This window comes from Pristis pectinata, chromosome 3 (genome assembly GCF_009764475.1).
Source record: "Pristis pectinata isolate sPriPec2 chromosome 3, sPriPec2.1.pri, whole genome shotgun sequence".
NCBI lineage: Eukaryota > Metazoa > Chordata > Chondrichthyes > Rhinopristiformes > Pristidae > Pristis > Pristis pectinata.
Genome location: NC_067407.1, coordinates 12,709,721 through 12,730,553, shown reverse-complemented (window position 1 = coordinate 12,730,553; position 20,833 = coordinate 12,709,721). Strand labels below are relative to the sequence as shown.

Sequence of the window (20,833 nt, the reverse complement as noted above, 5' to 3'; positions counted from 1 at the left end):
AATGAGCTACAAATCAGATCGAGGGAATAAAAGCAATGAAGAGAGAGAAGGACAAATAAGTAACCAGAGTTGATAGCAAGCAGATGATGTCTTTGTAATGACGTAGCAATTTTAATAGCAAAACATCCCAAGGCACTCTGTGGGTGCCTTAACAGAATTTGACATCAAATCATATATGGAGAAAATGCAGCAGTTGACCAAAAACTTGGTCAATCAGTTAGGCTTTAAGGAGTATCATGAGGAAGGAAAGAGAAACAGGGATCAAAGGAAAGAATTGCAGAAGTTATAGCCTTGGGAAGGTGAAGGTACAGCCATCTATGGTAGACAATCAAATCTGGGAAAGATCAAGAGACCAGAATGGGAGGAGCACATACATCTTCAGGTGGGGGAATTTGAATGGCAGAAGGAAGTGACTGGGATAGGAAGAGAACACTTAAAAGACACTTGGACAGGTACATGGATAGGATTTAGAGGGATATGGGCCAAATGCAGGCAAATGGACATCTTGGTCAGTATGGACGAGTTGGGCCATTCTTCTAAACTCCAATGAGTGTATGCCCAAACTGTTAACCTTTCATCCCAGGAATCAACCTACTGAACTTTCTTTCACTGCACTACCTCCAAAGTACATCAATATATTGGAGACACAAGATTCTGCAGATGCTGGGATCTGGTGCAAAAAACAGGCTGTTGGAGGAACTCAGGCAGCATCTGTGGAGGCAAAAGAATAGTTGATATATTGGGTTGAGCTTAAACATAGAGACCGAAACTGTACACAGCACTCCAGGTGTGGTCTCACCAGAGCCCTGTAGATTTACATCAAAACTTCCTATTTTTATATTCTTTGCAAATAAAGATCAACATTCCATTAGCCTTCCGAATTTCTTACTGTACTTGCACACCAACTTGTTTCATACACTGGCACCCCCAGATCTCTTTGTATTTAATATTTTGTAGTCTCATTCCATTTAAATAACTTGCTTTTCCATTTGTCCTACGTAAACCACCTCACATTTTCTCACATTCTACTCCAAATGCCAACTTGTTAACCCATCTGTACCTTTCTGCATGCTTCTTGTGTCCTCCTCACAACTTGCTAACCCACCTATCTTTGTATCATCAAAAAATCTGGCTACAAATATAATTGGTCCCTTTATCCAAATCAGTACACTCAAGGCCCCAACATTGATCCCTTTGGCATCCCACTAGTTACCAATTGGCAATCCAAAAATGATCCATTTATCCCAGTTCTTTTCCGTTAGTTAATCATTCTCCTATCTATTCAATATACTACTCCAACCCTTCAATCTTGCGCAGTAACCTTCTACGTGGGGCCTTATCAAACATCTTCTGAAAACCCAAATACGCTACATCTAATGGCTCCACTTTATCCACCCTGATCATTAAGTCTTCAAAGGCGTCCAGAATCTGTATCAAACAAGATATCCCTTTTATAAAATCAAGATGACTCTGCAAGGCTGTCTTATAAGGTTCTAAATATCCTGCTATTACCTCATTAATAATGGATTCCAGCATTTTACCCATTGACAGAGGTTTGGCTAAATGGTCTGTAGCTTCCTGCTTTGTGTCTCCTTTTCTAGAATAGTGGCATTAGATTTCCAGTCTTCCTCTGGAACCTCTCCAGAATCCACGGAGTGTTGGCAGAAGTGGCCAACTGTGTGCTCAGGAGACGAGCATCAGATGACTTCACCTTTTGAAATAATTAATGAGGAGAGGGTATTTTAAGGTTGAAGATGACATAACATTTCGAGAAGTGGTTAGCAATAGGGACGGACGTCAAGTGGGCACAGAAATGGGAAGACACATGTCAGAAGAGTGTTAGGTTTTGCACTTTGGAAGGATGGCAAGGAAAGTCAGTATAAATTAACAGGTATCATTTCATAAATGGATGCAAGAACAGGAAGGTGGGGTGGGGTGGGAGCGGGTGCTGGTGCTGCAAAAACCAATAGTGAACAATAGCAAACAATTGCTCAAAAAAATAATTAACATGCAAATGGGATCCTATAAACATTAAAAATAGGGATGGGATACAAAAGCAATTAAGTTATTCTCATCTCTGGCTTGGTCCCAGTTGACATATTTCGTCCAGTTGTGGGCAAATGTTATGAAAAATGCCAAGTCTTGGAGAGGATGCAGAGGAGAGCTGCTGCAACAGTATTTGGGATTTCACTTCCATATGGAGAGCTGAGAAGCCGTTATTGTCCTCCTTAGAGAAGGGCATTGAAATTTGATTTGGGGTGTTCAAAATTACAAGCGTTTTTGATGAATATGTAGAGGGAATTGATTTCAACTGGCAGCAGGGAGAGGATATCTAGAGGATACAAAGCTAAGATAATTGGTGAACAATTCAGCGTGAGATGAGATGTAATGTTTTTTAATGCATAAAGTTAAGAACTTGAATGCACTGCCTGAAAAAAAATGATGGAAACTGATCCAACAGCAACCTTCAGAATGGACTTGGACAAACACTTGAAGAAGGAGAAGAAAAAAAAAATGGAGAATCTTCTAAAGGTGCTCTGAGTGAAATAACTCAGGATATAGGAACACTGAGAATGAAATAAGCAGTTTTTGCACATAAAATTTGTCATTTTCACCAAAGAGGGAAATGGGTTCACAGCCATTTGCCAGAAATAGGTCCAAGTGAAAGGGAGAGAGAAAGAGCAAGGTTTAGTACGACAATATTCATGAATGCAAGTTCCCAAAGTTACATAAAAGCTGCATAAACACTAGACTAAGTATTGGTGTCAGAATAAGTACTTAGTCCAGTCAATAGGGAGTCAGCATCACACTTAATCTCACTAGCACTCAACATCTCACCTTACTAAGTTTGCAAATAACCATTTAATACGTTTTATTCTCACTACAACAGCGTATTCCCTGAAGGAGAAGAGGAAATGCTCATTAATTTTGTAATAGCACAATTTTCTGGTGGGGATATCTTTTGGTGACTGTGGTTAAAACAAAACAATCTTCACTGTTCTTTTACACAAGGTCTTCCCAATTTTCATTGCTGAAATTGGAACATCTGCCTTGTGACTTTTCTGCCCAGTTACTATTCAATCATTGCCAACTTTGTGCACGGCATGACACAATCTACTGAAACGCTCCATTGTTTCTGCAAGCATGACAGCTTAGAAATTGCTTTATCATGTTTATTGCTGTTAAAGCAGCAATGTGCAGCCTTTCCCACGTAGCTTGTGAAAGTCCCATAAACGTTGAGCTCTTCAATTATAGGAGATGGGTTGCCCTGTGTAAGACTCAGTTTCAACATGGCCATTCATCTATTACAAGACTGTGCAGCTGCCAGCATTCACCCCTAGAAGCTGTGATCTTGCAACCAGTGTTGCAAGGGACATATCAGAGTATATGTGGCACTTTGCTTCCCATTGGGGAGTGTTGCTAGTTAATAAATGGACCTTACAATAACAGGAATGGGATGGGGATAGGAGACTAGAACTAAGGGACATAGCCTCAAGATTCAGGGGAATAGATTTAGGATGGAGAGGAGGAGAAACTGCTTTTCCCCCCCCAGAGTGTAGTGAATCTGTGGAATTCTCTGCCCAGGGAAGCAGTAGAGCCTACATCACTAAATATATTTAAGACACAGTTAAATACATTCTTGCATAGTAGGGGAACGAAGGGTTGTGGGGAAAGGCAGGTAGGTGGATCTGAGTCCATGGCCAGATCAGCCATGATCTTATTGAATGGCAGAGCAGGCTCAACGGGCCAGATGGCCTCCTCCTGCTATTTCTTATGTTCTTATGTGTGGGACAGAGTCAGAGGGACCACGGCGGGCCAATGAAGAATGGATGTTCTTTCTCTCCAGGTTTACAGCCTAGGAGTCCTGAAAGGAAGTTGCCAAGGAGCTCTCTGCAAGGAGCAACACAAGTGCAGTTTATGAATGCCTGCATTTTGAGGAAGCACACAAAGCAGGCATATCTTCAGCAACACAAAGTGCTGGAGGAACCCAACAGGTCAGGCAGCATCCATGGAGGGAAATAAACAGTCGACGTTTCGGGTCGAGACCCTTCATCAGGACTGCTCATCCTCACTCTGCCTGCTCCTGTGGGCTGAAAGAAAAGCCAATGAAGTCTTCTAACCATGAGTAAGGAGCTTGGGTGACATCCCTAGTAGTGAGCAGCAGACAGCAAGATGGTGCTGAGATCAACAGCAGCAGGTGGGAATTATCCTTAAGGCAAGGAAGCGGTGATCGACCAGGGTCTTGAATTCCACAACCTTGCACTAGTGTCTTTGTTTTTTTTCTTGTTTATTTTGCACATGTGTGAGATAATTTATGTTAATGTATGTTTGCCCTCATCTTGTAATGTACTGTTGCTACGAGCAGCTAATTTTCATGGCATTTATACCCTGTCTAGGTATGTCTATGACAACAATAAACTTGAACTAGATCAGACACAGATGAGGCTGTACTCAAGGCCACAGGAGGTCAAAGACCTGGAGGCGAAGACAAATAATGCAGTTTAAATGTTGGCTCTTGAAATAGCGCGGTTTCTGGGGAATGGATTTAGCAAAACCTGACTGTGTCAGTAAATAATCCCTCTTTCCTTATCAGTGAAGTTGAAAAATCAAGCTGGATACTAATTTTTTTTAATGCACTTCGCTACTGTCAATGTCCTTTAGGGGAATTTCACTCTGGAAAAAGTGGAAATGGGCAGTCGAAAAGTGGGAAGCTGAATTTCCCAAAGGATGCATTATTGCTGTACCCTATGTTAAGCAGACTTTTGAGTCTTGCAAAGAAATTTCTAGGGTAAAAAGTTTTAAGTAACAAAGTGATCCTACAACAAGGTACCAGCTAGGCTTTCCTTCACTACAATGGTGAATTCAAGGCCTTGCAGAACATGATAACCTAATCCTTTGCCCTGTGATTGCAAAGACATCACAGTAAAATTTTAGAAGGGCCTTAAGACAGGCACCATGATTTGAAAGAGTGAATGCAATCTAACAGTTTATATACCTTGCTCTTGGGGAGTGAACACAGAACACAAGAGCGGGAATAGGCCACCTGACCCCTCAAGCCTGTCCATCAATGTGATCTTGGCTGATCTGCCCTAGGCCTCAACTCCTCTTCTGTGCCGGAAAAATGAAAAAAAACATTGAAAGAACTGGCAGGTCAAAAAAAGACTGTACTCAAGGCCAAGCTCAGCACGAGACTTAAAAGAGCTGCCTTCAAATGAGCAGCTGCATGAAGTTAACCCAGGACTTTAATGCACTGGATTTCCTAACAGCTTGAAGTCATAGGGAGTCAGATGGCTTGAAGTTCTCTTTGCCTGGTTTGTATCAAGTTAAATGCATCTTTATTTGGCACTTGGCTCTCCCTAAAGCACAGGAACATGTTACAATTAAAATTACACCTGGTAGATTGTTGGTCATGGGGATAAATTAGCTTGACTGCTTCAACCAGTCTTTCTGTGCCAAAGATAAGATATCAGGGCACTAATTTGGACAGGTGGGAACAGCAAATCAAGCCTATTCCAGAGGATAGCAAACACCATACACACCAGCACACACTTTTTACAGCCAATTGGCCCAGGTACACATGAACATTAAAGCAGTAGGCCCCACATGTCTGCGCTACTATTTAATAAAGATCACAGCTGAGTGGAGACCGGATAGAAGTTTATAAGATGATGACAGGCATAGATAAAGTAGATAACCAGTATCTTTTTCTCAGGTCGAAATGTCTAATAGTAAAAGTACAAAGGGGCAGGGTTTTTTTTAAAAAAAATACAGAGTGGTAGGTGCCTGGAATGCACTGCCAGGGGTGGTTGTGGAGGCAGATATGATAAAGGCATTTAAAAGGCTCTTCGACAGGCACATGAACAAGCAGAGAATAGAGAGATATGGACATTGTGTAGGTAGTAGGGTTTAGGTGTCATTAGCTTAATTAGTTCAGCACAACATTATGGACTGAAGGGTCTGTTCACGTGCTGTACTGTTCTATGTGGACATAGAAGAGAACACTACAGCACAGTTCAGGCCCTTCGGCCCACAATGTTGTGCCGATATTTTATCCTGCTCCAAGATCTATCTAACCCTTCCCTCCCACATAGCATGTTCTATGACTTTTACCTGAGTGCTACATTCCTGCACTATCACCATATCCCTCAAATCCCTTAATATCTAAAAATTTAGCTATTTTCCCCTTGGGTGTACTCAGTGATTTCACACTCCCCCTTGGTTAGAAAATGACAAAGATTCAGTAACCACTGGAAGAAAAAAATTCTTCTCATAGATCCTACATATTTGATCCCTTATTTTGAGATTGTGACTTCTGATTCTAGCCAGGGGAAATCACCATCCTTGAATCTAGCCCATCAAGCCCCATAAAACATTTTCTTTGTTTCAATGGGATCACCTTTCATCCCTCCAAACTCAGGAGAATAAAGACCCAATCTGTTTAATCTCTCCTCATCTGACAATTCCTTGTCCCATGCATGAATTTTCATTGCATGTCCTCGATTGCAAGTAGATAATTCATTAGATAGGGAGACCAGACCAAAACACAATATTCCAGATGCAGTCTCACCAGGCCCCTATATAATTGGTGCAAGATGCATCATCAGGCAGAGGACAGTTATCTGCCTTAGGCTCTCAGCATAGAAACAACAGACTTCTGTTGTTAAGAATGCAACTAACTCCCATCCATAATTAACTAATAAGGAATGGAGTACAAGATCTAATTCTAGATGGCAACATATAAGTGAGTGATTCGCAGGTAGAAAAATGTAGCAACTATAATTTAACTGGACTCGTATTCAGAAAAGTTAAGAAAGATTGCAAAATAGTAAATGTGTATTTTTAACAGTGATATTTGAAAGCAATGGGGTATCTCTAGTAACTTCACTGCTAAGTAATTACTTCTAAATGTATACAATAGTTGTATTACAATTTTGCATTGAAATAATAATAATTGTAATTTAAAAAAAAGCAGAGGTCAATTTTGGAACAGTAATGCTACTAACAGCTAATTAGATTTTTTTTTGTGACACAAGTTGAATTTGGAATGGGACCTCTCACAAGCACCCAAGTAACTAATGGAAACTTGGATGAATTACTTAGCTGAAAGATAGCAATTGATGATGCGGTGGTTCCTGACAACAGATGAGATGACGTAACGGAAGTCCTGGAATAGTGGGATGGGATGGGGGGGGGGGGGGGGGGGGGGGCCGCAAAAAGAGGGGTTGAGCACGTGACTTATCCAGTCAGAAACAAGAGACGCCGGCCCCCCACACCAAGCCGAGACAAAAATACCGAATCCGAGTTGGATGCGGGATGATATATTGGTTAAGACAGCAAGTGTGGTGGTGATGTGCATTAGTCAATGGACAAATCATAAAGTAATCAAATAGGAGTGTGAATTACAAAGTCATGCAGCATGGAGACAGGCCTTCGGCCCACTGCATCTGTGCCAACCATCAAGCACCCGTCTACACCAATCCTATCCCATTTTGCCTCTGGCATCCCCAACAACGTACCCATGCCCATTGATTCTCTTGCCACCCACCTCCATGAGGAGCAATTTCACAGTAGCTACTTAACCTACCATTCAGCATGTCTTTGGCACTTGGGAGGAAACCTATGCAGTCACAGGAAAAGATGCAAATTCCACACAGATAGCACCCAAGATCAGAATCAAAACTGGGTGTCATTTTTCTGAGGGAGGGAAATGTAAAGACACCAACACTTAATACGGAAAAGAGAGACAAAAGAGACGGCAGATGCTGGAATCTGGAGCAACAAACAATCTGCTGGAAGAACTCAGCAAGTCAAGCAGCCTCTGTGGGAGGAAAGTTATTTGCATATAAAGATTGGTGTAAACCGTATGCCCAAGGGACTTGTGCTTTTCCAATTCAACCACCTGAGTTAATGAGAAGAATTTGTAAACAAGGCTGATTTGCAAGAATTAGTGTATGGAACAAGACAGAGAACCATCCAGTCTGGTGCTGACTTCTTGAACTGCAGTTATTTAGCACATCGATTTAGAGTGAGGAATCTAATTTTCCTGATCCATGCACAAACAAATCAGAGAACTGACTGAACAGGCACACAGTTTACTGTGAGGTTAATACTTTGTAATGCTGCAAACTGGTGGAAAACAAGGCTTCTTTCCATGTAGGACATATTTTTTAGCATAGACATCTTAATTTTCTACATTACTAACTTGTTAATGATGATTAAAAATGGCTTGAACTCAACCATCAGTATAGTTGGATGCAGACCAATTTAAATGCTGCTGATTGAGACTATTCAATGGACACACATATGTTACTCAGTCTGACAGTGCATTTTGCAAATTATGTTTTCACAGCTGGAACCCCAACTAATAGCAGAAAGTGATCAGAAATTAAAATACAAGCTAGAGGTAAATACATCAAAATAATAGGCCCCTTTTTACATATTTTTAAATGTCGGCAAAATCAAAAAATAGATCCCATTGTAGTGAAAGTACGGTGTAGACATTTACAAAGTATCTGATCATTTATTAATGGGGCTTGTATCGTTTCAGAAAATGCAGTTATTGTTGAGACACAAGTTTGAGACTCCATTGAGCTGCTGGCCAGCCTCCCTTTTTCTCAAGGGGGGACCAGCCAGGAGTGCACTGGATTAACTGGTGATTATTCATACTTGGCCAGGAACACCTTGGATAACTTTAGTCATTCAGAGCTCTGCTGCATATATCCCGGCAAGCTCTATTCACCCAATATCCACATGTTCCCTAATTACACTGACCTTGGTTAAGCAAGGTGAATGTTTTCAAATTCTTATTTTCAAATGGCTCCCATTATCTTGTCTCACCAGATCTCTTAAATACCTTCAATCCTACCCACTCCACAATTTAAACACTCCTCCAATTTTGCCTATTTGACCACCTCCACAAACTTAAAACCACCAATGATGGCCACATCTTCACTAGTCAAGGCCCCGAGACCTACAAATCCCACTCCAAACACTTTTCCAACCCTCCAAATCTCTTTCTGTCTCCAAGACATGAATTAAAAGGTACTTATTCCAGGCATTTGGTAACGTCCTTATATGACTCAGTATTAAATACTTTTACTTGAGTAAAATATTTTTACTTAAGTCTTACTCCTCAGAATTCCTTCAGTAGAACTCCTCAGATGTTTTGTTTCATTTGAAGTGTCGAGTCAATGCTGAGATTTGTGCACAAGAATGTCTGTCAATGGAATTCCAAGGCTAGAATCCTTTTGGGTGAAATGACCAACAATCTGCCCAATCACATGAACACAAAAAGATCCCATGCCACTCTTAAAGAGGTGCAGGAAGAGTTCTCTCCTGTGAACTGGTTAACATTACCAAGCAAATCAAGGTCAAACAAATTATCTACTCATTATGACATTGTTCTTCGTGGGATCTTGCTGAGCACCAAGTTAACTGCCAAGGCTGCACTGCAACAATGATCATGCTTTAATAGTACATCATTAACTGGATAAAGCTTGGGGATCTCCCAGAGGTCATGAAAAGGTACATACAATGCAAATACTTATTTCTAATGTTACACTGTGAGCCATCGGACCTCCACAGTTCTGATAATTCCTCCAATATGTTCAGATCAACATCTTTCACTAATGACCTTTAGAACCACCTTAAAAAGGGAAACACTTGTTCTTTCAAATCAAACCAGGATATCAGATCCAGATATGAAATGCAGTGTGACAACATACTTCAACACACTCAGAATGCTTGACAAACAAGGGGTGATGCACGTTATGACACCTTACCACAGAAACAGCTGCCAATGTTCTGTTGAAAAAGTAAAACCTACTTCCTCCCAACTGCAGTGTTCACAATCCCACATCAAAGCAAAGGCAACTTTTTCAACAAGTCCTCGCTTGGTTTCAAAACTTCTTGTGTTCTGAATAAACTCCTTCAGCCAAAGCACTGGCAAGGTCTGTTAACTGAAGGTAGGTTCGGTCAATGACTCAGCAGTTGTGTCTGATACATTGGCCAAGCCACACTCCAGTACAGAAGCAAAACAGCGCAGATGATGAAAATCTGAAATAAAAACTAAAGTGCTGGAGTCACTCTGTGGATTAGGGAGCACCACCAGAAGTTGGAAAACAAAGTTTATATGACCAAAAAAAACATAACAAGGACTAGGTAAAGGATGTAGAGAATGGATGGGGGGGGGGGAGGTGTGTGCAGACAGGGAAGACAAAGTCATGGAAGGCAGGAGAGGTTAAATTACAAGACATATGACTGTATAATGCAGGACGTAATGAGGCAATGTACAAAGGTGGGTCCCCAAAGGGAGTTCAAGTAGGAACATCAGAGATATCTGAAATAGATGAATTCTTTCTTGAGCCCAGAAGCAAACTACTGCAGATACTGGAAATCTGAAATAAAATTAGAAAATGAATCAGGATCAGGTTTATTATCATTGACATACGTCATGAAATTTGTTTTGTGGCAGCAGTACAGTGCAAGACAAAGACGTAAAAATTACTATACGTTACAAAAATAAATAAATTGTGCAAAACAGGAATAATGAGGAAGTGTTCATGGACCATTCAGAAATCAAATGGCAGAGGGGAAGAAGCTGTTCCTGAAACGTTGAGTGTGGGTCTTCAGGCTCCTGTACCTCCACCCCGATGGTAGTAACGTGAAGAGCGTATGTCCCAGATGGTGAGGGTCCTTAATGATGGATGCTGCCTTCGTGAGGCACTGCCTCTTGAAGATGCCCTCGATGGTGGGGAGGGTTGTGCCCATGATGGAGTTGGCTGAGTCTACAACCCTCTGCAGCTTCTTACGATCTTGCACATTGGAGCCTCCATACCAGGCGGTGATGCAACCAGTCAGAATGCTCTCCGCTGTACATCTGTAGAAATTTGCAAGCGTCTTTGGTGACACCAAATCTCCTCAAGCTCCTAATGAAGTAGAGCCACTGGCGCACCTTCTTCGTGATTGTATCAATGTGTTGGGCTCAGGATAGATCCTCTGAGATGTTGATGCCCAGGAACTTGAAGCTGCTCACCCTTTCCACCAGTGACCCCTCAATGAAGACTGCTGTGTGTTCTCCTGACTTCCCCTTCCTGAAGTCCACAATCAGTTCCTTGGTCTCGTTGACATTGAGTGCAAGGTTGTTGCTGCGACGACACCACTCAACCAGCAGATCTATCTCCTGTACGCCTCCTCTTCACCATCTGAGATTCTACCAACAACAGCGGTGTTATCGGCAAATTTATAGTGGTGTTTGAGCTGTGCCTAGCCACATAGTCATGAGTGTAGCAAAACACTCAGCAGATCAGAAAGATTATCAATGCTGTTTCCCTTACCACAGATACTCTGGCTGGCAGAATATTTTCTGTATATTGCTGGGCCTGGAAGTCCAAATTATACCAGGGAGAAAGAGGAGGTGCTCTCCCTCGAGCTGACAGTGGATGAAACTGAAGGTCGAGGGGTCAGGGTGACAATGGGAAGGGATATTCAAGTGATAGGTGCTCGACACTAAGGCTACGCTTGCAAACGGAGTACAAAGTGGGCACCCAGTCAACACTCCGTCTCCATAGCATAGAAAAGACTGCATTGCTTGCAGTGAGTACTTGTTTCAAAGTTAAAGCAGTACAAGTGGATTGCTTTTCCATTTGGAAAGACTGTGTGGGGTTGGGGACAAAGGAAAAAGCGAGAAAAAAAATGGGAAAGATAGCCACTCCTCTGCTTGCATAGAAAGTTGCTTTGGGAATGGGTTGGACGTAGCACCGGGAGTGGCCAAGGAGTGGTCAAGGTGTTTAAGAGGAAATGGTCTCTTTGGAATAATGGGAAGAGAGTGGAAAATGTTCTTGGTGATGGCATCAAAAAGATATGCACTTCATTCAATTTAGCACGTAATGTTTTTCCTTATCATGATGCACTGTTGTCCATGTCAGAGAGATGGACGACTTGGTTGCAGAACACTCTCATTCAGTAACGCCACCAACAGTTGTATTCTCCATCCCACTCGTTGAATGGCTCCTCTTCAGCCTCCATTGAATCTCAACATAATCTTCAGGACCACCTAATCCTTCAACTGGCCATATTACAAAATGTCCAGCTTCAACCATTTCAGATAATGAAAATCTGGAACAAAAACAGAAAACACTAGAAACACTCAGCAGGTCAGGCAGCATCAGTGGGAAGAGAAACAGAGTTAATGTTTCAGGTCAAAGCCCCTTTGTCAGCACTACAGCCTACTTGATTCAGAACTGATCGAAACATTAACCCTGTTTCTCTTTCCACAGCTGATGCCTGACTTGCTGAGTTATTTCCAGCAATTTAAAAAAAATTCAGATAATGATTCTATTAATCCTGGTTACACCCTGTCTCATTACCACCCACTTTAACCTTCATCATCCCTGTCATTTAACCTCCCCTGACTTCTATTTCTGATCCAATGAAAAGTAATTCTCTCATTTTTTTTAAAGAAACAGATACTGCCTGACCTACTGAGTGCTTCCACAACTTTCTGCTTTCACAGGAGAATCCAAGCAAATGATACAGGAGCCCCATCTCTCATTCTTTATCCAATTAAGCAATGTGAGAATTTATTGGTTAAAAACACAGCATATTACCAGATGATCCAATGTAAAAAAAAATTGAATCAAGCGTGGACCAAATGATACAAGGGTAGGGAGGTGGGAAGAATTCTACCACAGATTTGCATTCTCTTCATTTTTTCAATGTAACCCCATTTCCACATTAAGCATTTCCTTCCCAGCCCCATTCCCTCCTTCTCTTCTGAGGATATAGCAGACTGTATCTAAATGGATACAGGGAAACTTTTCCTATTACTGCATTGTCCCAACTTGGGCCTCTCTGTTGCCTTCACTTAAAGGTCACAAGCTGACGTTAGTGCAAGGACTTTGATCAAACAGCTCTCCTCACAGAGAGCGAGCGGGAAGATTACCTACAATTGGTGTGCCAAAACGCTCCAATATAAAAAGGGTTTTAATCCCCCCTTCCTATATTTGGGACATAATAATAGATTAATTTTGGAGCAGTATGGGAGAGCAGGACACAGATGAAAGGATGTCAGATTGCCATCTATAATTCTCTACTGAACAGATTCCCAGCCCTGACTGTCTGACGAAGATTTTTGGTCAAAGGCCAGGCACTCCTCCCTTGCAAGGAAAGAGACACTGGATGGCACGTTACATCATTGCAGGGTGCATTTCACATACTCCACAATGCAGTTTGACCGGAGAAAGTGGCAGAAACTAGGAAGTAGCTTGCTAAGGTGTTGGTTTTCCCACAGAAGGGCGTGTGTAAATGTCAGCAATGGAGGGGGGGGGGGGGGTGGGAAAAGAGAGAAACCCAAAACTAAATGAATATCCTTTGCTTTTGTTGACAGCTAACTGCAGCTGCAAAACCTCTCCATGACCTCTCTTAGCATGCAGTGCTCATCTGTACAGAAACACTGTGAGACTCACGCACCAGAACAGTGAGATGCACCCTAATCAATAAAACAGCAACCTAGTTTTAAAATACACATGGCCACTGTAGGAATTGGCACGTCATCAGAATTACTCCACTGTTTAAACATTTTAATATTTCCATGATGTTCTCACAGCGAAGCCTTTATATTCCTACAGTCAGAGTTCAAAGAAGTCAATGACATCAACATCACTTGAAATATACAGGAGATGTTTTTCTCAAATGAAACTTTGCAAAGATAAGTCGATGGTTTCCAGGGGGTGGCTGCTGCTAGGTACAGGGATAAAATGCAAATCCCGCCTTGGAACTAAACTGTTGCATATACAGCCTTGATCTTGAAAGCTCAAAGTGCATCAAAGCAAGTATTGAAAACTTGCCAAAAAGACATACACTTACCACAGCTTCAGAATGTTTAACTGAAGACCCCAATAATTAGATTATAAAGACAACACCGCACGCCATCAAAAACTCGATGGCATCTCTCTTATCAGCCACATTAACTCGTTTGGACAAGAACACTAGTATATTCAGACCAACAGGAAATCAGTAAATGAACCAGAACTGAAGAAAGGTCATTTACTGGAAGTGGTAACACTGTTTTCCTCCCTCCGTTAATGCTGTCTGACCTGCTGAGTATTTTCAACAATTTTTGTTTTTACTTCAGATTTCTATTATCAACAGTATTATCAGAATGCTGAGCCTGATACACTGTGAACCCAGAGCACACGAGTGCAATGTCAAGCTGGGCCAATTGTCCACTGAATGCCACCGACGTCAATGGAGGGGAAAAGAAAAATGGAGCGGTGTTTAAAGTAGGCAGTCAATCAGATAAACCCGATTCTGCAGAGAGGCAGGCACTATTATCACTGACATATGACATGAAACTTGTTGATTTGCAGCAGCAGTACAGGGCAAAGACAAAAATCTACAAGTTACAAAAATAAATAAATAGTGCAAATAAAAAGGAATAACGAGGTAGTGTTCACAGACCGTTCAGAAATCTGATGGCGGAGGGGAAGAAGCTGTTCCTGAATCATTGTGTGGGTCTTCAGGCTCCTGTACCTCCTCCCCAATGGTAATAAAGAGAAAAGAACATGTCCCGGATGGTGAGGGTCCTCAGTGAAGGATGCCGCCTTCTTGAAGCTGTCCTCGATGGCGGGGAGGGTTGTGTCCGTGATGGAGCTGGCTGAGTCCACGACCCTCTGCAGCCTCTTGCGATCTTGTGCATTGGAGCCTCCATACCAGGCTGGTTTGCAACCAGTCAGGATGCTCTCCATCGTGCATCTATAGAATATTCGTTGGAGTCTTCCCAAAGCTCAACAATCCAACATCAATGCTTTCCTTAAATCCCATTGACTCTGGCAGAATACATTGCAAGTTCAAATTTTGAATTTGCACTACAAAGAAATCCAGAGGGAAGAAATACTCTTGATCTTTTTTTGTTTACACAAAAGAGCATATAACTTGTTCATCTGCATAAATACAAGTGACGAATCAGAGCACAGTAGTGACTTTATCCATCAATGACTCACCTGTCAGAACTAATGCAGCATGTGAATTATTAATCCAAAAGCAATAAACTGCTGATGCTAGAAAGTTGAAATCAAAACAGAATGCTGGAAATATCCTGTCGGTGGACAGCATGAGTGGAGAGTGAGAGAGAGTTATTGTTATAGGGCGATCACCTTTCATCAGAACAGAGACACGTTAGAAGTCAAAAGTGTTTTAAGTTGTGGGTAAGTGGGAAGGGTGGAGAGAACAGAAGGGAATTTAACATTTTCAGGTAACCAGACTTTCCAGTTCTTGTCAAAACAGTTGGGGCTGATGAAACATTAACTCTGGTTTTCTCTTTCCACTGATGCTGCCTAGCCTGCTGAGTTTTCCAGTACTCTCAGTATTTGGCTTCAGCAGTGTTTTACTTCCCCAGTGCTTTGTTTCGTCATCATTCCCAACACCTCCCCCTCTTTCTCTACTCCTTTACTTTCATTCACCTCCTATTAAAATCTCCTTTAGACAGATTATCTGCCATTTAATGCCTTTCTAAGAATCTGTCTGCATTTCCTCTCTAAGAATGTATGATTGATAGCATTCCCAATATTTTGACTGTGATAATAAAGGAAGCCAGCCATTTGTTCTACACCCAATTAGTCACACACACCAGTCACAGTTTACCTTGGCAATGAGGAAGAAATTGGAAATTTGGCATGTCCCCCTTGACACTCACCAACTTTTATCGATGCACCATAGAAAGCATCCTATCTGAACGCATTACAGCTTTGTCTGGCAACTGCTCTGCCTGGGACCGCAAGAAACCGCAGAGAGTTGTGGACACAGCTCAGCATATCATGGAAACCAGCCTCCCCTCCGTGCACTCAGCTTCAGTAAAACAGCCAACATCATCAGACCCCACCCTCCCTGGACATTCTCTCTTCTCCCTTCTCCCATCAGGCAGAAGATACAAAAGCATGGAAGCATGTACAACCAGGCTCAAGGACAGCTTCCATCCAGCTGTTTTAAGACTATTGAATGGTTCCCTAGTACGGTGTGATGAACTCCTGACCTCACAATCTACCTGGTTATGACCTTGCACCTTATTGTCTACCTGCACTGCACTTTCTTTGTAGGTGTGACACTTTACTCTGCATTCTGTATTGTTTACTTTATACTACCTCAATGCACTGTGTAATGAATTGATCTGTATGAATGGCATGCAAGAGAAGTTTATCACCGTACCTCGGTACAAGTGGCAATAATAAACCAATTCAAAGTTCACTTGTTGGCATCTCGACCAACTTGCATGAGTACTACAAAGAATGGACTATTTCCTGTTAATTTTCTTTTTATACGAATAGGATTTCTTATCTTCTATGTTTGCAACTGAGTCAGTTAATCCTCGAAGTGCTGAGGAGACTGTAAATTCTAAATGTCCAAGCCTACTAATATTGAACACATATGTCAGAGTGATGCTCAGAACATTCCGTGTTTATGCATACTATTAAGAAGATGATGTCTGTGCCTAACCTCATGTCATTTATGCAGGATAGACCAAGGACAACCCCAGTTGTCCTTGGTCTATCCTGCTAGTGAACTAGCTTTGCAAGCTTAAGGAGCAAATGATGTAATCAAATAACTCTTATAATGCTACGATGGTGAAGAGTTGCAGGATATTGAAGGAATATCACCAACAACTACATAGAAACAAATGCAACAGTGACTGAATATTTCACCAAGAAGGTAGTATGCAGTATTCCATTGCACAAAGAAAACAACTGATAATGCACATCTGCCAAATGTGAATTTTCAAATTGCATATCACAAAGAAAACCTTGAAAAGGACATCAAACTGTCCAGATTTCTTGAGTCAGTGTGATTAATGTTACTTAAAGCAGTTGAGAATGAAAAGGTATTATTTTCAAATAGTATCAGAAAGGAAAACGAACAGAAGGAAGATCTGACACTTTCATTTTAAGCATTAACAGTGAACAATTGCCAGCTTCATCAAAACAGTAAAATTCTGCTGATACTGTGGTGGCAGCTAACGTCGTGAACCAACATGTCCTGTTAAGGGATTAAGTTTGTCTTTTAGTACCAGTGCAGCCGAACTCACTAAGCCACGTAGTGAGTGTTAAAGCCAGTATAGAGCTTAACAATGATTTTGGTGATCACAAGCATACATTTGTTACGCAGTGCACATGGGAACACTCATAGAAACTGCTCTATCTAGTGACGTCACAGAAATACTGCAAGATTGGCATGAAGATCAATCATCTCAGACCTGGTGCTACAAAGTAATCATGTCATCATTCTGCAGTAACTAACAGAACCAGTTATACACATTACTCACGCGGATCAGAATGAATAAGCTAAACAATTCTTAAGGGTGAAGTTATGGTTCACAGGAATAGATCACTTGGTTGAAAACAAAGTCAACAAATGTTTAGCTTGTCAAGCAACCATGATGGCAAAGCTACAAGAATTAATGCAAATGTCAGTTATCGAAAGGACTGTGGGGTAGTTTAAGTGTGTGTTGTACAGATTGGCATGGTGGTGATCATTTCCTTGTTATTATTGACTGTAGTAGGCTCCTTTTCATTGAAATTGTTATTTTCAGCATTCCAAAGCCCGACTGTCTTTATTCCATTTGGTGATAGAATTTGCTCTATCAGTGGAGTTGGACAATTTTCAAGAGTGCTTTGCTGGGATTGCTCCAGTGCTTTGAGAGGTCTGCCATAGACGGCCTACGTCCAGATGCATACATCTTCCATCTGACTCACGACGGCAGGCTGACCGTAACCTTAACCATCAAGTCCACAGCCGACCCAAATCTCGATGAAGTTTCATGCCAAGCAAGGATGCATCATTGCAACGATGCTGCAAATCATCTCCAGCCAGTTTCCCTCGAGCTAACTGGCAGGACAAATAGAAAGCTGTTCAACTTACATTGACCCTATTTCAGCAAGAAAGATTCAGAACAGTGCTGGGATGATGATTCTGATGCAAGAGTGCATTACACTGAGCCACAGCTGACACTGGTGATGCAAGGGCTAGATTTTGACTCCATTTTTAGTCTGCAGGTGGAAACTTTAGCACCAATGTGGACTGGTCAAAGTCTTCAAAGAGCTGTGCTTCCTCATAATATTAAAATTACTTTCATTGAAAGGTTACTGAAACTCAACATCAACTTAAATTATAGTTATAGACACATATAGCATGGAAACAGGCCCTTTGGCCCATTGAGACTACACCAACCAATCATTCATTTACACCAATCTTACATTAATCCCTTTAAAAAAAAATTCTGCCCACATTCTAAACAACTGCTCCCAGATTCTGCCACTTACCTATACACTAGGGGCAATTTACAGTGGTCAATTAACCTACTAAGCCCACAAGTCTTGGGTTGTGGGAGGAAACCAGAGTAGTTGAAGGAAACCAAGTAGGGAGGTCAGAAGGAGAATGTGCAAACTCCACACAGACAGCACCCAGGGTCAGGATTACATTGGTCTCTGGTATTGTAAAACAGTGGCTCTACTGACTGCACTACCATGCAACCTCAATGTAAACAAGGATAACAATAGAATTGATCATACACAAAATATAACATTATTGTAGAACAGAGGAACCTAGGAGTACAAGTACATGGTTGCCTTAAAGTTGTGTCACAGATAGACAGGGTGGTGAAGAAAGCTCTTGGCACTTTGGTCTTTATCAGTCAGGGTACTGAGTACAGAAGTTGGGATGGTACATCGCAGTTGTACAAGACGATGGTGAGGCTACGTTTGGAATATTGTGTTCAGTTTTGATCACCCTCCTACAGGAAAGATGCCATCAAGCTGGAAAGAGTGCAGAGGAGATTTAGGAGGATGTTTCTGGGATTTGAGGGATTGTGTTTTTGAGAGAGGTTGAACAGGTTCAAACTTTATTCATTAGAGCATAGAGAGTGAGGTGTGATACTATAGGATGTGTCAAAAAATCATGAGGGCATAGATAGGGTGAATGTCTTTTTCCCAAAGTTGGGGAAATCAATTGGTAGAGGACATAGGTTTAGGGCAAGAGGGAAGAGATTCATTAGGGACCCGAGGGGCAATTCTTTCACCCAGAGCGTGGTCCGCATGTAGAATTAACTGCCAAAGGAAGTGGTTGAGGCAGGTACAATAACAACATTTAAAAAGGTACTTAGATAGGTACACAGATAGAGGGATATGGTCCAAACGGGCAAGTGGGACTAGCTTAGATGGGAATCTCGGTTGGCATGGACCAGTTGGGCCAAAGGGCCTGTTTCCATGCTGTATGGGCTTATGATCCTAATTCTAAAAACACTCAATGTAGATTGCAATGCAAAACGTGGAAAGCTCAGGATTGGGTCAAAAGACCGTTTGAGATGAGGGATGCAATGTTCAACTCTGCTGGAGATAATGTCTGTGAGGCAGAGTTTCATTGAACTGCAGCTATCAGACATAACAGAACATGCCCAATGTATAAACTGGACGTGTTCCCTTCTTTCCATACAACGGAAAGAATTAAGAAGAAAGATTACCCATTGCATGAAATGTGCTCCCAGTAACCACAACATCAGAGAACAAGATCTAAAATCCATGCAGGCGCACGTGCAGAAACATTTCTGCTGTTGCTTTGAAGGCAAATAGCCAAACCACCATCATGTGCTTCAGCAATGCTGACAATCATTTACCACAGGTTTCTGCGTACTGAAGACCAGACTCCAGCTCAGAGGACTGTTGGCCATGGGACACAAGATGTTGTAATATGTTAGATGCTGACCTTTCACCTTTTGGCAGGGTTGAAGCTTAGCCAGATGAGATTAATATTTTTGACAAATGCTTTAAGAAAGGTCCATGGGAAAGGAGTGGGCCACGGAACAAAATCTGCTTCTTAAGCAGTACTAATGGCAAGATTTTTATTAACTTAAGAAAATAAACTGAACATTAAATAGTGTAAACACAAAGAGTGCTTCATAGCCAGAGTGGACTCGATGGACCAAAGGCCTGTTTCTGCAGTGTCCGACTCTGTAACTGGAACTGTCATAACCTCCCAGCTATGAACTGAGACCAACTTAAATAGGCCCATTTTTGGCTGGCATGGATATGATGGGCTAAATGGCCTTCACCAATCAATACAATCCCTTTTCAAGAAGTGCTGCTCTTTTGAGGCTGAGGCAGACAAATAGGTGGGTTTACTTTGCATTGAGGAATCAGCTGTACCAGAGAACTGTACATGATAACTGCTGTTACCACAAAGTGTCCATATATCTGGCTCAAACCCCTCACCTCATTTCACCTGGCTTGATCTTTCTCAAGAGAAGTACAAGAGTCTGCAGATGCTGGAATCTGGAGCAAAACAAAAACAGCTGGAGGAACTCAAGTGGGTCAGGCAGCACTTGTGGAGGAAATTGGACAGTTAACAGTTCGGGTTGAGATCCTTCATCTGGACTCAGATGACGGGTCTCGATCCGAAATGTTAACTCTCCATTCCTCTCCACAGATGCTGCCTGACCCGCCGAGTTCCTTCAGCAGTTTGTTTTTTGATCCTTCTCAACTTCCCCACCTTCTAAACCCAATACATTTATACTAATTAGTGACCTCGACAAGGGTTCAAATCAAGCTTCCTTCTATGAGCGCTCTCTCCCAGCATAATCCAGCTTTGATCCGAGGAGGTACAATAGATGATGAAATGACACAATACTCCTTCAATAGCACCCAAGACCTTGGACTTCTTCAAATACTATGAAGATGCAATGGGGGTTCAACACCAAAGTGGTGGTTGGCATACTGTTTATACAACCCAAAATTACTAGATCTTTAAAAAAAAAATCTCTCCCCGCTGCATTCTTGGCTTTGATTCTAGA

General features: G+C 41.8%; 1 protein-coding gene across 3 annotated transcripts in view; it reads right to left on the bottom strand.

Moving 5' to 3' along the window:
* LOC127567935 (volume-regulated anion channel subunit LRRC8D-like) overlaps nt 1-20,833 on the bottom strand; it is a 73,463-nt gene that overhangs the window by 15,709 nt on the left and 36,921 nt on the right. The window contains exon 3 of one of the 3 annotated variants that reach the window (XM_052011152.1): nt 1,513-1,711. The exons of 1 other annotated variant lie outside the window; for it this stretch is intronic. The gene's annotated coding sequence lies outside the window, so the exon portion shown is untranslated. Of the gene's footprint in view, nt 1-1,512; nt 1,712-14,460; nt 14,878-20,833 lie in introns of those variants that run through there. One more of the 3 variants, XM_052011153.1, reaches the window with a different exon arrangement.